Source organism: Globicephala melas, chromosome 18, assembly GCF_963455315.2.
Source record: "Globicephala melas chromosome 18, mGloMel1.2, whole genome shotgun sequence".
NCBI classification, from domain to species: Eukaryota; Metazoa; Chordata; class Mammalia; order Artiodactyla; family Delphinidae; genus Globicephala; species Globicephala melas.
The window spans coordinates 58,825,628-58,844,806 of record NC_083331.1 but is presented as its reverse complement, the minus strand read 5'-3'; positions in this window follow the sequence as shown (position 1 = coordinate 58,844,806).

The window sequence follows — 19,179 nt, the reverse complement described above, 5'->3', positions numbered from 1 at the left end:
TATCCATAATTTGACTATTGTAAATAATGCTGTAATAAACACAGAGGTACATATATCTTTTCAAATTAGTGTCTTCATTTTCTTCAGATAAATATCCAGGAGAGGAATTGCTAAACTGTAGTTCTATTTTTAATTCTGAGGAGTAGCCAACCTTTCTAAAGAGGCCAAAGTGAATCAATATGAGATGGTATACAGTAATAGCTAAAAGCTATTTTTTAAAACTTAAAATTGAGGCAGTTAGAAAAAGTGAAGATTTGAAGAGTCGACAGAATTCAGAGTTGTATCTTTAACCACTGTTAGATAATTATTACTGTCTCCTTCTAGTTTTTGTTGTTCTGATATGGCTATATTTTTCCATTTCCATTTACCTGTTTGCTTTCAGTTTCATATTCTATTGCAGGATCATCTCTCCCAATTTTAAAGTGACTAAAGGTGAGCACTTCCAAAACTCGTCATGCTTCTTTCCTAGCCTCTTGTTTAAGTCGCCTTCCCCTTGTGTATTACAGCTCTAGCTTACTTCAATGTTTTGCTCTTTACAACAATACCCTTATAGTCCAAATCTATGTTGCCAACTTTATTTGAATTACCTCCTTTGCCTTTGTTTGGCTGGTGTCCACTTAATTGAAAGTCACATGTCACTGCCTCAAAAAAATTGCCTGAATCTGGTTCCTGGCTGAAAAAACCTGTGTGATTTTTCATTTCTGAACACAGGCAATTACAAAGGCTCTACCTGTCATGCTTCATGTGGGAAAGTTGCCCTCCCCACATCCGACATGCTGCAGTCAATTCACAGCCATCTCTAAAGAGAGTTGAGGTCAAAGATTCAGAGTCCCCCATACCATCATGTTCTTCACATACTTGCAGTCTTAGCTCTGTCACCTTCATTCCTAGGTTTCCTTACCTGAGTCACTGGGCAGAGGTCGTACTCAGGCACCACTGCTGAGGACTCCTTATTGGGAAGGGGGTGGGAAGAACAGGAGGCAGGGAAAACCCTGAAGGCCCTTTCCCCTACTCTTAGTACCACGAACTTTTCTACTCACTGATCAGCCCCCAAATCCTTCAGACTCCGCACCCCCCACACACACTCATATATTTCACTACCTGTTTTCAATTCTTCTGCCTACTAACTTTACAATCACTTCTGCAGCCCCCATTCTTCCCTCCCTCAGGAATATGATGCAAGGATCTTGGCCGTCTTCCATGAATTTCCTAATACTGTGTATAAGCCACACTGTCTCATACTGCCTTGACCATCACAGCAACAAGCCAAGAGGGCAAATGTAGGCCCACATGTCATACGTTTAAATATTTTAGTTATAGATTAAGCCCTTGTCCCAGGCTGTGTTTCCATGAAGGGTGCTGCTTCCCAGTAATCCCACAGAGAATGAGTATAAAGATGTTTAAGATATAATTACACCACTACCAGAGTCAGCCCTCCCATCTGAGTGATAATGTGGATGTTCTAGACAGATCACGGGCAAGAGTGCTCAGATCCCAAACTCAGGCAGTGATTGGACCTGAAACTTGGATGGAGACTACCAGGTCAAACTGCCCACAAAGTCAGACAAGTTCTCCTCCTTCACATCACCGGTTTCCAATTCAGAACTGCCAGGCAATTCCACATAGCTCCCAAACTACTTCACACAAGCAGAGAAAGGGAGAAAGAACAGTGGTCTGAGATAACCAGTCTGCCTAGACATTATTAGGGGAATTTGGAGAGCTAAACTTGAAACAAACCCTAGGCAGAGACCATAGACCCCGAAGCCCATTCAGTTATCCTGTAGCCTGGATGGCTATCTTGGTTCATGTTTCCCTCGCTTATAATTCCATTTTGCTCAATTGTTAACATTTTTTCTTCAAAAAATTCCTTAACTAAAAAAGTCTTTTATGTTTGAGTATTTGTGATATTCAGGGCCTGTTGCCCAAGTCTAAGGACAGTATTGACCTCCAATGCCCTCCCCATTCTAGTGCTGTCATTGGTGGCATCATGCAGGAATCATTTCCAATTTTCACCATCTTGTAATATAATGTGGACATAGGAGTGCAGTATGTAAAACTCAACTAATTTTGTGTTCCAGGTGGTTAAAGACATAATACTGTAAAAATAGCAAAGTCTACAAATTTACACCCTAGCACTTAATAGGTTCATTGTAAGATAGGTGTGAGATAATGGAAAATATGTATTGGTCCCTGCCCCCGGTTCCTGGCAAACAGCTCCTGAAACCCTAGTCATTTCTTAAGTGAGGACAGCACTAGTGATATCTTTTTTTCTATTATTTTGTCTTTGACTCCAGTTCCCGATACAGAGATCTCCCATGTGACAGGAGTGTCTTTTGTTCTAATGGGACAACTCTAGGTGGCTTTCTGGATGCCTCCTGGATGAGTGCTGGTCACTGGAAAGACCAAGCCGTGATTAGAAGCTTGGAATTTCAGCCCCACATCCCCATGCTCTTGAAATGGAGAAGGGCTGAAAATAGTGCTAAGGATCAATTATGCCTGTGTGATGAAGCCTCCATAAAATCCCAAAACTATGGGTTTCAGAGAGCTTACAGGTTAGCAGACCCATCCACATCAGAAGGGCAATGCACCCCAACTCCGCCAGGACAGAAGCTCCTGCACTCAGGATCCTCCCAGACACAGCCTTTTGTATCTCTTCATCTGACTATTCTTCTGTATCCTTTATCATATCCTTTGATAGACTGGTAAATGTAAGTGTGTGTTGCCCTGCAGTCTGTGAGATGCTCTAGTAAATTATCCCAAGGAGGAGATCACTGCAACCTTTGAGCTATAGCCTGTTAGAAGCAAAGGTGAGAACCTGGGCTTGCAACTGGTATCTACAGAGAGAGCGAGAGCGAGTGAATGTGTGTGTGTGTGTGTGTGAGTGTGTGAGTGTGTGTGTGTGTTTTGAGGAAGCAGAGGTGAAGTTCTGTGGGACTAAGCCTTTAACCTGTGGGATCTGATACCATCTCTAGGTAAATAGTGTCTGGACTGAGTTCAATTGTAGAACACCCAGTTGCTGTGTGAGACTTGATCACTGTTGCAGGAAAACATCCCCAGACATTTGGTGACCATAAGCGTCAGAAGCAAAGTGTTCCATGTGGTTTTATTGTAAAAGGAGACACACAGTAGGGAAGAACTGTTTTCCCCAACACCGGTGGAACACTAGGTAGGGTTTTACTTTTCATTAGAGAAGTGCTCTACCTATTTAATCTCTGCAGCTTGTTATGAAGTATGTGCCAAGATTTTCCTCCGTATTTCATCATTAATCCAGTAGAAATTTCTAGAACTCAAAATATAGTGTGATGGCTAATTTTATGTGTCAATTTGACTGGGCCACGAGGTGTCCAGATATTTGGCTGAACACTGTGGGTGTGCCTATGAGAGTGCTTTGGGATGAGACTGAGATTTAAATTGGCAGACTGAGTAAAGCCAATTGCCCTCTCTAATGTAGGTGGGCCTCAATCAATTGAAGCCCTGAAAAGAACAAAAAGGCCTACTGTCCCAAGTAGGACAGGGTTCTTCCTGGCTACCTGCCTTCAAACTAGGACAGCAGCTTTTTCCTCCTTTGGATTTGAACTGAAACATTGGCTTTTCATGTCTGTCAAGTCTGCTAACCTTCAGACAGGAACTATATCACTGGCTCACCAGAGTCTCCAACTTGCAGACTCATCCTGTAAGATCTTGGGACTTACCAACCTCCATAAATGAGCCAATTCCTTACAGTAAGTCTCCATATATATTTATTTATATTCATACATACATGTTTGTATAAATATATTTATACATCTATATATCCACACATACCCCCTATTGGTTCTTTTCTCTGGAGAACTCTAATACAGCATAACCTTTAACAACTTCTTATAGCTCGTAATGTTCAGTTCTAAGTGAGTCTTCATATATGTAGACATATAAAATATGGTCACTCTAAATTGGTGACAAATTCAAATGATTCTTTAAGTACTTTAAAATTTTTAACTGTTTTTCCCCACAAAGGACCCTGACAAAATACTTGAAGTAGAATGTGTGAAAGGAGACAAAAAGGCAACAATGTAGGAGGTTTGGGTTTGGGGCCAATTATGCAGAAGATAATTTTCACTGCCAGAGACCAGTTGATCAAAAGCCCTATAATTAGATGAAGTATAAGGCACTAAAAGAAAGAGACTATTATATGTAAATTTAATGCTAGAGCCTTTACACAAAAATAATTATTATCATCATCATGTCTCAAATACTCTACACACAGTCCTTCAACATAATTACTCATGCCCTAACATAGACCCAGCTGTCTGCCACCAACTCAGAATGGAAGAGGATTTGGAAACACTGGAAGCAACACACAACAAAATAGAAAAATCAGCTGTAAAATTCATTGGCTCTGTTCTCAAGAGTTCTGCTCTTCCTCCTTGATTAGAAAATTTAGCCTTCAATTTTCAATGAAGAAAGGCTAACAAGAGGTGATCAAGAGGTGATCAGAGCTGACCAGAGAACTTTTGTACATAATTTAAGCTATAAATGTCAGCAACAGATTATCCATTTCAAAGTAGACTGAGAAATTTTTTTTCTTTTCAGGCAATTATCGAGACTGGACTCAATATTTGAGGATCTGAGGGAGACCTTTCTCTCTCAGATTCAGTAATGACCTAATAGTTCACACTTGGCTACTGCAATTGATGTCAATATCATTTAAATCACATGTCTTTTCATTTCCCACAAAGTTCTTATATATGAAGGTCAACTTCTTTACCTTCAAAATGGGCGTATTATAATTAGTACTCTGTGTATGTCTACCCTAATTTGGAATGTTATTGACAACACCCTCCCGCCATCCACTTGGCTTACCACACATTAATCATTCTTGAAGGACCAAATAAAATTATCATCTCTAAGAAATTTTCCAAAAAACTGTAATTTATAGTATCTCTCTTCTCCATATTCTGACATGAATAATCTCAGTGACATTTTAAAAAATAAGACTGTGATGGTAGATAGAACAGAGGTAAAATTGGTAAGAGCTTTGTGTGTGTTTAGGAGCAACAAAGAAACTAAAGTACAACACAGTCTTACAGGACCTGACATCTGCTTTTAGAAGGGAGGAGATGAAAAGGATGTAAAAAGTTACATCAGAGTATTCTTGGATACTGTACAGGGTTATGATTAATGGAGCTAAAATACTATACCTATGTGTGAGGCAATGAAGGTCAAGATATTATTATTTTTTTTCTAGCATAATGATGCTCCATTAGCTATTCAATATAGTTTGCCTTTACCAAAAGCATTTTCTGCATAACAAAGCTGTATTTCTTTAGTACTAGTATATTACCTATAAAACTCAGAGCTGGAGTCAATGAGACTATGCTGCTGCACAACTCTTCTCCAGTTCTTCAGCTGAATTAAGCATACTACAACAGAATTAAAAGCTCTAAACAAGAATCACACTGAATAACCATACTACAGCCCTAAAACCAACTACTATGAACAAGTTATGATATATACATACAATGAAAAACCATTTATCAATAAAAGCAAATGAGCTATCAAACCATGCAAAATCAGGGATGATTCTTAAATGCATATTCCTAAGTGAAAGAAGCCATTTCAGAAATGTTACATAATATGATTCCATTTACATGGCTTTCCGAAAAATGCAAAACTATAGCAACAACAATGATAAAAGTGGTTTCCAGAGGTTCAGGGAAGGTTTACCATGTGAGCTACAGGGAACTTTTTAGGGGAGTGATAACAATTCTTTATGGTACTATGATGGAAACATGACACTACTGCTTAAGTCAAAACTCAGAACTTTACAGAACAAAGAGTAAATTTTAATGCATGCAAATTTTAAGTCATTTAGGAAGTCACACAGAAATTCAAACTGTAAGAAACTAATGGTATTACAAATGTATGAAATAACCTGTCTGAAGAGGATGGTGGGAAAGATACTGACCTAAGTAACTTCAGATATGTGTGGAGACTGTAAGACTCAAAGCAAAAGATACTGTACATAAACATACTTAGTTGATAAAGTTGTTTCACACAGGGGTACAGGTTAACAGTTCTGATATTCTTATACATGTTTACTGAAATTGAACAACTAAGTGAATCTCAGGGAGCTGGGATTACTGCTTTTAGAGTGGGAGGTTAATTAAAAGCGAAGAAAGAATGATCTATGAGGTGATGGATTAGAGTGGGAGACCTCCGTATGACTTATGTTTAAAGTAGTATTATGGGCTGAATTATGTCCATTTAAAATTCTTATGTTGAAGCTGTAATTCCCAGCTCCTCAGAATATGAGAGCATCTGGAGATAATCACCTCCTAAAGGTCCTAAATTAAAATGAGGCAGAGGGTCCACACTGGCCAAGTCAAAATATCCATCCGCACCTAGCTGTAGAACAAGGAGCAGGTGATTAAGGCCCTCCTCAGGGGCAAGTTCAAGTTCCCTGGCCGCCAGAAGATCCACATCTCCAAGCAGTGGGGATTTACTAAGTTTAATGCAGACGAATTTGAAAACATGGTGGCAGGAAAGCGGCTTATCCCGGATGGCTGTGGAGTCAAACACATCCCTAATCGTGGCCCCCTGGACAGATGGCGGGCCCTGCACTCATGAAAGCCTTGGAGCTGTCCCCTCCTTACTCATGCCCACCAATAAATCCTACTTTCTTGTCAAAAAGTAAAATAAAATAAAAATAAATAAAATAAGGCAAAATGAAAACATGTAAAATATCTCAATATGTTTTTGATTACTTGATAAAATTTTAATATATTTGGTTAAATTTCCCATTTTTAGCTTTTTTTCAAATGTGGCTATTGGTAATTTTTTAAATGTATCTGACTCATATTTCCATCAGTACTGCTTTAGACCTTCAGAAATATTCAGAAAATATCTAATATTTTTAACACACTAGACAGCTTGTTTCAAACAGACCAAAGAATTTGCTGAGAACATCTCATTCTAAGGAGTCAAAATGTAATTTGCCAGATTAAAGAGTCAGAAGTTCTCCAGTAAAGGCACCTGTTTGTATCAGATATCAATTCTATCATGTTATCTACTGCTACACAACAATCTGTCAAAAACGTAGTAGCCTACACAACATTTACTTATTATTCTGCAGTCTCGGCTGGGCTGAGCTAATTTGTTGCTCTGGTTCATTGCTTAAGGTGTCTCATTGGTCTGCAGTCCTCCAGAGACTCGAGTAGGGCCAAAGAAGCCAAAAAGGCTTCCATCAAATACCTAGCATTGAGGTGCCAGATGTGGACCAGACAACTCTCTCTCCAGGTGGTCTCTCCAGCAGGGTATTCCTGGACCTCTTCAGCATGGTGCCTCAGGATTCCAAGAGAGTAAGTGGATGCTACCAAGGTCTTTCAAGGTTTATGCCCATATCTGAGAGTTTCACTTCTACCCCATCCTATTGGTCTCAATGCAGGGTGTTCCCAGATAGAAGGGTAGGGAACAAATCCAACATATATGGAAATAATTTAACAGTCATTTTTAGAAATGATGTACCACACCACTAAATATGTGCTAATTTTCAAACTATATGACTACAGAAAATGTCACATGTTTTTCAAAAAAAGCATAATCACATCCTTTAATTTTTCTTGAAAAAATGTATGACTGTCAAAGTTATTTACTGGATTTAAATATGACCATATATTTGTGCAAGTAACTATATGCCTGACATTCAAAAACCTTCAAATTGGAGATTAATAGAAGAGCTTAAAAATAAATGTCAGACATTTATTTTTAAAGGTTCAAAAGCTCAACTTAAGATACCATGAGCTTGTTAACATTTGTGAAAATTTATATTTTTGTGGTAATATACATTAGTCTAAACAATTTTCCTTGATGTTACTAGATCTTAGAACTGACTGCCTGACTTACGTAATGAATACATGAGACTTCTAAGAAAGACTATGCTGCTTTTAAAAATTGTTCATATTTCTTGTAAGTAAAAGATAACTACTTTGGGGAAAAAGGTTTTATTGCTACCTATTGCAAAAGCAACTTTTCTATTTTATAATGCCGAATTTCCTTATTAAACATGTAACAAATTATTCACTTTTATCAAAATCCCCTCTTTTCTAACTATACAAATTAACCTCCCAAACCTCTGAAAACATTTAAATGTATCATATATCACTGTCTTTTCCCAAAAAAGGGAAAGACAGGAGTTAAGCCTTCCACATCATGAAAGAAAAATATGTACAGACTTTTACTGAATAGAGAATGTCTCAGCTCTGGGGAATTCCAACATTAAGAGGTCAGGGAAGTGAGGAACAAAGAGGACAAGAAGAGCAGCTAGTGATACTGGAGATAAAATCACGGAAGTGCAGTATGCTGAAAGACAAAGGAATAAAGTGTTTCAAGGAGGACTGAATGAATGAGCGGAATACTCTATCAAATACCAAATGATCAAGATTAAGGAGAACTGAAAATTGATCATTGGATTTATCAATTCAGTGGGTACTGTTGACTAGAATAAAAGCAATTCTGTAGAATGGGTTCAACAGAAAAATGGAGCTGTGAATTGGAGTTGCACTAATGTCCAATATATGTTTTACTGAGTATATTTGAGAAAAAAATGAGAAATCCATTTAGGATGTTCTTTATTGTGCATGAAGGACTATGAGGATGGTTAAAGTAGAGAAATAGGACAAAAAATAGTACCTCAGTTTTAGACATATTGAATAAAAGTAAAACAAGCAGGATATACGTAGCAGAAAACTGAAAATATATACCACACACTTAAAATGTTATCAACTATGCATAAGCAAATGAGTGCACATGCTCAAACCAAGCTGATGTCTGCTTTTGTAAATAAAGTTTTATTGCAACTCAGCCACACTCATTTATTTGCATATTGTCTGTGGCTTCTTTCACACAGCACCAGAGTCGAGTGGTGTGACAGACCATATGGTCCAAAAAACAAAGTATTTACTATCTGGATCTTTACAGAAAAGTTTAGCTAACCCCTGTGTAAACTCTGTCATGAAGATTGCAAACTGGACTACTAATGTAGTTAATAATTTAACTAAAATGCTGTTAATAACTAAAAGCTATAATATGTATGATGAAAATGATTCATTTGCTTGTTTTCAAGTGGTCAAACAGCTAAGTTCATACATCCTGGAAAAAATCCTGGAGATTTTCATTCTAGCTAAAAATTCCAAAACCATCTGAAAACAGTATCAATATTTTAAATAAAAAGTTACATTTGGTACTGAAAGATGGAGTATGTCAATGAATGGTTAGCTTAGTTGTGAAACATTCATGAATTGAAAATTTTAAGGCTTTAATTAACTTTGAAAATCTGATCATTCTAGTACTAATGCAAACTTCTATTATCCCTAAAAGACCCTCAAAACCAGAATAATTATGAATGGATACAAATGACATCTCAAATTTTCTCTAGCAGGGAGAAGTTAGTTGCTTCAATCACAACATACAACGTTATAGTGAAGTCTTTATGATAGCAATGATCGCGATGTATAGAGCATCTTTAAAATATAAGACTACATGAAAACTCTACAGTGATAAATAATTCTTACACACTAAAAGGAAAGCAGACATTTGTTGAAATACTTTTATCATCTCCATAAAAGTAACCCTTTACATATAGTAGGACATATACTTTTGGTATCTCATTGTTAATAACACTTTTAATAAGTTAAAAGTGTTAAAATCTATAAATGAATACCCAGCTATTTCATGATTATTTTCCACCACCAAGTTGTCAAGGGTTATTTATGTAAGCAATTACCCTAATATATAAGACAATAATTCCCCTGTTCAACTTTTTAACATATTATTTTTTTAATTTATTGAACAAAGAATATCTCTTTTATTTAAGTTAGTACCTTAATTAGAACGATGTTTCTCAAATTGTAAAGTAACAGTACAATTTAAAAAGAAAACAAAAATGAAACCAAGACAAAAGATTAATATTGAAGCAGGAATTTATCACAGTTAAACCTACTGAGATAAGACATATTTAATTAGAACCCTCACAACAGAGGCAGAGTTAATATAAATAAAAGCTTCCAAGGTCTTCGCTAAATTAACTAAATTGTGTTAGCATTTTACAAAATCTTTGCCTGAAAAATGTTTGACATAACTCATAATGTCTACCGACTTTGAAGAGTTTAACCTTCTGTGCTAAGTGGGGGAGTAACGTAGACAAAGTACTATTCCAAAGCTATATATTTGTCAAATGATGGTCCCTTTAAGTTTCATAAAAGTCCTTCAAAGAAAATAAGCTTCACTCTAGTGTAAATTACATTGATCCACAATCCTTACAAACTGACACAAAAAAAGTTACTAAAATATTCAGACACACCCTAATAGCTAGAGAAATTCCTGATACTCTGTGAAAACTTAGCTATGAGTCCTGAGGAATTCCTCAGTACACTGCAAAAATTTATTCCAGGTTTTATACCACAGAAGGCTTCTTGAACTCCTCATTGACCTGCTTTCTAAAGTGTAGTCCATAGACTACTCTCGTATTGGATAACGTTATAAGTATTCAGTGTAGTTTTCTCCATATGTTTAATTGGAACAAAATTTCTTAATTATTGTATTTTAGACTTGAAGGAAAACGGCAAATAATTGTTTGGTTTATCCAGCAAACCAAAGTATTACTTTTGAATTTTTATTTTAGAGCAGCACAATAATTAACTTGACATTTAATAATGTTGGCTATTTTAAATATAGTCATATTTGTTTTCTGAATAGTCATCTGTGCCATCTATTTTGGACTTAATTCCACTCTGTGCTGCATTAGCTTTAAATGTCTCATTAAAATGAGATTTAGAACTCAGTTTGAAAGTACCCTGGCATTTTGATCTATACTGTATATTTCCTGTACATACCTCAGGCACATATCAGTGTGACAACACAGGAGTTCCTAAAGGAAACATTTCTTGCAGGTTTCAGGAAAACTGCTCTGTTCCTGAATAGCTTTGTTGCATTGGATGCTTAAAATCTTCATTTACACCCCAATCTTAAAAATATTCTTGATAGAGAACATTTCTAGCTCTACACTGTAGTTGTTAATACACTCACCCTCATTTTCTCTTTACAATATTGTAACTTGAGTCATCTCAAGATTACCTACTAACTCTTTTCTCCTACTGCTGTCTAAAAGAATCCTAGAGCTAGGCTTTAGAAAAGATATTTTCCATCTGCTAATACAGGAAATACCTGCATAATAAAGAGACAAAAACGTTTCCTCTTAAGCTATATCTAATACAAAGGCACACAGTACCCTGAACAAAAAGTTCCTTGCATATTACTTCTTAAAAAGCAGTACCATGAGACAATGAGAGTTCATTAACGGTTGCAATTAGTTTGCTCCCATCCCCTCAGCCCAGGCCCTGCCCTCTGGAGCCAATGAGGTAGCCCTGCTTTTGGTAACCAAGGAGAAGCATCTTTGGGGGTCATCCTTCCCTTTTCTTAAGGGATAACAAATTCACAGATAAAGAGCTCTATGAGCCCACTTTATGGGTCAAAAATCTCAGAAGTTGAGATACCTTCAAGATGGCGGAAGAATAAGACGCGAAGATCACCTTCCTCCCACAAATTCATCAGGAATACATCCACATGTGGAACAACCCCTACAGAACACCTACTGAACGCTGGCAGAAGACCTCAGACCTCCCAAAAGGCAAGAAACTCCCCACGTACCTGGGTAAGGCAAAAAAAGAGAGAAAAAACAGAGACAAAAGAATAGGGGTAGGACCTGCACACCCCGGAGGGAGCTGTGAAGGAGGAAAAGCTTCCACACTCTAGAAGTCCCTTCGCGGGCGGAGACTGCGGGAGGCGGAGGGGGAAAGCTTCGGAGCCGCGGGGGAGAGCCCAGCCACAGGGGTGCCGAGGGCAAAGCGGAGAGATTCCCTCACAGAGGATCGGTGCTGACCAGCACTCAACAGCCCGAGAGGCTTGTCTGCTCACCCGCCAGGACTGGTGGCGGCTGGGAGTTGAGGCTCCGGCTACAGAGGTTGGATCCCAGGGAAAGGACTGGGGTGGCTGTGGGAACACAGCCCGAAGGGGGATAGTGTGCCACAGCTAAACAGGAGGGAGTCCGGGAAAAACGCTGGACCTGCCTAAGAGAACCTAAGAGGCAGAGGACCACTATTTCAGGGTGCGTGAAGAGAGGGGATTCAGAGTGCTGCTTAAGGAGCTCCAGAGATGGGCACGAGCCGCAGCTAAAAGCGCGGACCCCAGAGATGGGCATGAGACGCTAAGGCTGCTGCTGCTGCTGCCGCCACCAAAAAGCCTGTATGCGAGCACAGGTCACTATCCACACCCCCTTTCCGGGGAGGCTGTGCAGCCCACCACTGCCACGGTCCCTGGATCCAGGGACAACTTCCCCGGGAGAACGCACGGCACGCCTCAGGCTGGTGCAACGTCACGCTGGCCTCTGCCCCCGCAGGCCCGCCCCGCACTCCATTCCCCTCCCTCGCCCCCGAAGCAGCTGTTCCTTTAACCCTGTCCTGTCTGAGCGGGAACAGATGCCCTCAGGTAACCTACACACAAAGGCGGGGCCAAATCCAAAGCTGAACCCCGGGAGCTGTGTGAACAAAGAGGAGAAAGGGAAATTACTCCCAGCAGCCTCAGAAGCAGCAGATTAAATCTCCACAGTCAACATGATGTACCCTGCATCTGTGGAATACCTGAAGAGACAACAAATCATCCCAAGTTAGAATGGGCATCATCAGAAAATCTATGAACAACAAATGCTGGAGAGGGTATGGAAAAAAGGGAACCCCCTTGCACTGTTAGTGGGAATGTCAGTTGTTAGAGCCACTATGGAGAACAGTATGGCAGTTCCTTAAAAAACTAAAAAACAGAATTACCATATGATCCAGCAATGCCACTACTGGGCATATACGCAGAGAAAACCATAATTCAGAAAGACACATGCGCCCCAATGTTCACTGCAGCACTATGTACAATAGCCAGGTCATGGAAGCAACCTAAATGCCCAACAACAGACGAATGGATAAAGGAGTTGTGGTACATATATACAATGGAATATTACTCAGCCATAAAAAGGAACGAAATTGGGTCATTTGTAGAGACGTGGATGGATCTAGAGACTGTCATACAGAATGAAGTGAGTCAGAAGGAGAAAAACAAATATAGTATATTAATGCACATATGTGGAACCTAGAAAAATGGTATAGATGAACCGGTTTGCAGGACAGAAGTTGAGACACAGATGTAGAGAACAAACATATGGACACCAAGGGGGGAAAGCGGCGATGGGTGGGGGTGGTGTGATGAATTGGGAGATTGGGATTGACATGTATACACTGATGTGTATAAAATTGATGACTAATAAGAACCTGCTGTATAAAAAAACAAATGAATAAAATAGATAACCACGAGGATCTGTAAAAATAAGTAAATAAATTTTAAAAAAATTCTTAAAAGATAGCATATCACAAGAGACTAAGGCAGAAGCAAACATGAAAATCAAGCTGTGCTCCCTTAAGCAAGGTATTAGAGTCTTTCAAAACAACTCGTTATTTTAGAAGTTATACTCTGTAAAAATACTACCATGCAATTGCCAATGTTTTTAAATTAATTTAAAGTAACATAATATTTCTCACTTTTAGTTTTTATATAATATAGACAGTTGTAACTCAAAGAGAAGCTCTTTGGAATTTCCAAACATTCTTAAGAGGGAAAAGGATTCTCAAGGTCGAAACCATGAAAACCACCCATTTAGAGAAACAAGAGAGGAAAAGCAGATGAGAAAGCGAATATATAGCTGTTCTGGGAACTATGTATATATAATGATAGTAGCTATTGATACATAGAGCTGACTGCTAAAAAAAAAAAAAAAAAAAAGCAGCATACCAGGTGTTAAGATACATGCGCTATCAAAAAGCAACAACAAACCTGGCTTAAAAGTCATTGTGATGGCTAAAGCCTTAAAATGGCTCTTGGGCCTCTGATCATCCTTGGAAAGAGCCAAGAAAGTACAGTTCCCCAGTCAAGGCATAGTTCCTTTGCCCAGTTCCAATACTGTCAGGAAGAGAGTGGATAGGGAACAATTTCCCAGAAAGTGTATTTGAGCCTAGAGAGAAAAGTGAACCAACGCTTACTGCATATCTGTTGAGGGCATCTTAATTAGTCCTCAAAACAATTCTCTCAACAAAATATTTCAGCCCCTTTATATAAGAAAACTAAGACACAGGAAATTAAAGCAACTTGCCTAAAATCACATGGGTAATAAGTTGTGCAGACAGCATTTAAGCCAGTGTTATATCAGATAACCATCTTTACTCATTAAAATATGCTTATTTGTTCATTTATTCAGCACATTCTGAATAGCTATTCTATAAACAGCACAGTATATGAAACTAATTAGGAAAAAAGCAACAATAATCTCAGATTTTGCCTTCAAGTAATTTATAGGCTCACAGGGAGGTAAGACATGCACCTGAATATCTGTAATAGAGAAAATATGAAGTAATTGATGGGTTTGTACAAAATGATAACCTTCAATGAAGGATTATCAGGAGAGATTGATGAAAAAGTCATCCTGGTAAAATGCTTTTATTGTTAACGTATGACTCCATTTCATTTTTTTCCTCCAAAGTCCAGTTAGTGTCTTGATATGTTAACCATGTAAAAAAAATTCTATTTGCTAGAACAACAAGAGTTATTTGGACAGAGAAGTGATGGAAGAATATGCCAACGAGCAACAATGGTTTTTAGTTAAGGTTAAAGAATCTGTGAATATCGCCATGTATGCAAGGAACTAATTTTTTATTACTCTGATCTGAAAAGTGAGAAAACTACAATTATAAATTTAAAGCAAACTTAGGATTATAGTCAGGCATAGTGTATGATGCAAAAGAGGCCATGAGGAGAATTATGATATTTTCATTTTAGAAACACGGTGCCTGTGTTCAGAGATTCACCTTCTATAGTACACATAAATATTCAACATAACATCATGTAGTGAGAAAAAAACAGAGCAGAGTAAGGGAAGTAAGAGAGATGGAGGAGCTTCTCTGAGGTGAGATTTGGGCAGACAACTGAATAAAGGAAGTACTATGTAACACCACCAGGGAAACGCTTCTCAGGCAAAGGGACCTGCAAGTGCTAAATCCAAGAGGAGAATGATGCTGCAGATAATGGGCACTTTTCCACGGGGGCAGTTCCTTCAGGATATTTCCCCTTAAAGCTGCCCTGCTGGTTGTTGTTCTTTACTAGATTACTGCCTGCTTCTACAATAGGTTCCCAGAAACTACTGTTTATTAAGGCCTTAAACTGTGCAAGGAATTTTCATCTGTGCTATTGTCAAGACATACAACGGTCATTTCAGTACTGCAATCATCATTTCACCAATGAGAAAAATTAGATGATTTGCCCAAGGTAATAACTGTGGAACTTGGATTTGAATTCAGTGGTTTACCTCAAAGCCCTCTCTCTCTCGAATGAAGTGCCCAATGAAGTTTTATTTTTTCAAATAGCAAGGCCTCAAAAAGGATTCTGGAAACTAGACTGAGACCAATCTTATGGACATTGGGAAAGTGGCTACTGAACACTGGTGTGAACAGTGAAGAGACTAGGAATTTCACAGCGTGCAACTCTTTCACTTTCTTTGAATCATGAGTACTTTATGGAAGACTGATTAGGAGTACACCATGGTCCTCATTCAAACACTCCCAGGATACAGGCATCCAAAAATTCCAGGGCTTGAAGCATGCACATTTTGAAGTACGCAAAACATTTTAGTTGGAGAACAGAACTCATGGTTGGTGGGAGTGACAATTCCAGACTGTCCTTTGCTGTATAAATAAAAAAAATTGTAGGCTGTTAATCATTTTACACTCTGTGTAAACTTCTGTAGTTACCAAATATACTTGCCCAAATGTGAGAACATCCCATGTATGGAGAAGGAGCAGTTCAACAGTTTGTTGGAGGCTGTCCACCTCCTTCAAATATCCTGTGCTCATGTACACCATGGAACACAGGCTTTTGAGCATAGTGAGACCTGAAACTGCTTTTCTTTGGAAGCAGGTATGTGGTCGAACTTGAGGCAAAACAGGCAGGAAAAACCATGAAAGAATCTTCTATTTTCAAGATCCAGGTCTGGGCCATTCACTGATTTGTATTCACTGATTTGCCCCAGTTTCTTTGCAGTTAAAAGCAAATTGGGTTTGTGTCGGTTCTTCAGATTTACAAATGTATTTATCCAGTTTAGTAAATGGGTACTTTTAAAAAGTAAAATATTTGCCATGATTATGACAAAAGTTAAATGTGTTTTATATAAGGAGTTCATTTCAATAAATGATATTATACACAGAAAACCCAAAGACTCCACCAAAAAATGGTTAGAAATAAACAAATTCAGTAAAGTTGCAGGATGCAAAGTCAATACATAAAAATCCTAAAAATTGAACAGAACCATGAAAGACCTCCAAATAGCCACAGGAATCTTAAAGCTGGAGGCATCATGCTCTCTGATTTCAAGCCATACTACAAAAGCTACAGTAATCAAAACATTATTGTACTGACTGGCACAAAAAACGGACACACAGATCAATGAAACAGAATAGACAGCCCAGAAATAAACCCACACTTATATGGTCAACTGATCCACAACAAAGAAGACAGGAATATACAATGGGGAAAAGACAGACTCTTCAATAAACAGTACTGGGAAAACTGGACGGCTACATGCAGAAGAATTCAAACTAGACTACTTCTTCACACCATATACAAAAATAAATTCAAAATGTACTAAAGAATTAAACGTAATACCTAGAACCATAAAACTTTTAGAAAACAAAGGCAGGATACTTACATCAGTCTTAGTAATATTTTTTGGATCTGGTTCTTCAGACAAGGGAAGCAAAAGCAAAAACAAATGAGACCAAAAACTAAAAAGCTTTTTGCACAGTGAAGGAAACTATCAACAAAACAAAATGGCAGCCTACTGAATGGGAGATGATATTCGCAAATGATATAGCTAATAAGTAGTTAATATCCAAAATATATAAAGAACTCACACAACTCATCAAAAAACAAGCTGATTTTAAAAATGGGTGGAGGACTTAAGTAGATGTTTTTCCAAAGACACACAGGTGGCCAACAGAAACGTGCGAAGACGGTCTACATCACTCATCAGGGAAATGCAAATCAAAACCACAATGAAACATTCCTTTATCTGTTATGCTAGCTGTAATTTCATGTGATTTTAAAATTGCATTTATAGTTTATTTTCTAGTTCTTACAAACAACACTTTTGCTTTGATATAGAAATATTTTTAAATTTATAGGATTTCTATCTTTTAATATGTTAAAATTTCACAAGTCATAGGAAAATTTGCCTTATAAACTGATAAGAGATTGAGGTAACTGCTTTTTCTTCATAATATACTCAAATGTGAAGTTTACAGCACACTAAACTCATGTTTTAGAATCTAAGACTAATTTCAACAATTGTGTTTTTCATTTACCTTTTGCTTTGTTCGGATCCTCCCTCAGAGAAAAATACTTTACACATGAAGTGTTCACCGTTATAATTTTAACCAAATTACCAGAAGATGCAGGAGTCTTTTGTGAATACAGTTGGCCTAAACATAAACAATGTTATTTGATGAGTTTGGACAAACAGTACTTGCCAGAGAGACATAGACTAATGTCTCTACTGAGGCACAGAATTTTGAGAGTCACAGTTATTTTATTGACGTTTAACTGTATATAAACAATTAAGGAAGAATTTGTGCAGATGTGCTGTTTCTTCAGATTTTTTCTTTCTCATAGCTTTTCAAATCAGTCAGAAAATTGTCTCCCTGGTTCTGGCAGTGTGCTGCATGTTACCCAATAAGAAAATTGCTCAGTGAAGGTTTTAGTTCTTGTTATTTTTTCCCAAAGCTCAGAATCAAAGTTCATTATAAGATGCTGTCACTTCAATGGTATGAAAACCTGTGTTAACAAACAGAAAAGGGCAGTCTACCGGGGAATATGGTAGAAGACCCTGAAATGAAGTTTAAGTGGAGCAAAACCTCTTGAGTGAGAATTAATATCCTGCGCTACTTCTTAACGCATGTTCTTCACTACCTTAAATGCAATGAGAATAAGTTTTGCAGAAAATCATTTTCTCAAAAATCAGTAAACGTAAGAAACCCATTCAGGAAAAAGAGAGGGAGCATTATAAAATTTACTGAGTCATTAACATGAAACTCTTAAAATATTAAAATTAGAAGCAGTTATTTCCTTTGTCTTCCTTTAATTGGTAGATTAAAATAGAACATCAAGAATTCAGCATTACTCTAAAGTTTTTTGCCCACAGAGGTAAGTATGGTAGATTGATTGCAAAAATACCCCCTCCGTGTAGCCATGTTTTTTCTAAAATGTGACTCTGTGGCTCATCCCATTAAGAGGTAGAACCTCTTTCCCCATGCACTGAATCTGGCTGACTTTTTGACTCTGGCCAAAAAAAAAAAAAAAAAAAAAAAGGTGCTGTGAAAAATACATGAAGACCATCTAAATGAGAACAAGGAAAACTTATTTAATTACAGTTTGCTATGGCAAGGGAGTCTGCCACTGTTGCTTGCATTACGCAGGAAGAGTGAGAAAGCTTTCCAGTGGGCAAAAAAGGGGAAGGTTTCGGACATGCCCTCATTAGTGGTTGCTGAGGTAGGGAAACTGCAGGCAGGCTAACTAGGAGAGGGACATCTTACGTGACTGGTTAGGGGTGCATAATTCGGCTTTCTCCAGTGGGTCTGAAGGCGGAGGTAGGGACAAAAATCAGGGAAGCTGTCAGTTATGAATCAAGTCCTAGCCACTCAGGGCTGACTGTTTCAGGGTTATTGTTTGCCCTCCAGGGCTGGTTGATAGAGACAGCAGTTTGCTTCCTAAACTGGTTTCTATAGATAATGGACTGACTTTCTGGACTGGTTGCTGCAGACTGTGAGTCAGAATTCCATTTTTATATATAGTCTTGCCACTGTCCAATAGTTATATTCAGTCTCTCAGTGGGAAGACAGTTTGGCAGTTTCGAGCCTAGCACTACTCTTGGTATCTGCTACTGTCATGTGAACAAACTTGAGGCAGCCCAGTAGTAGTTAAGAAGCCACATGGTAGAAAGCTCAGCTGCCCCAGCCAAGCCTGTCCTAGACCAGCCGACCAGTCAACTAACCCAAATATGGG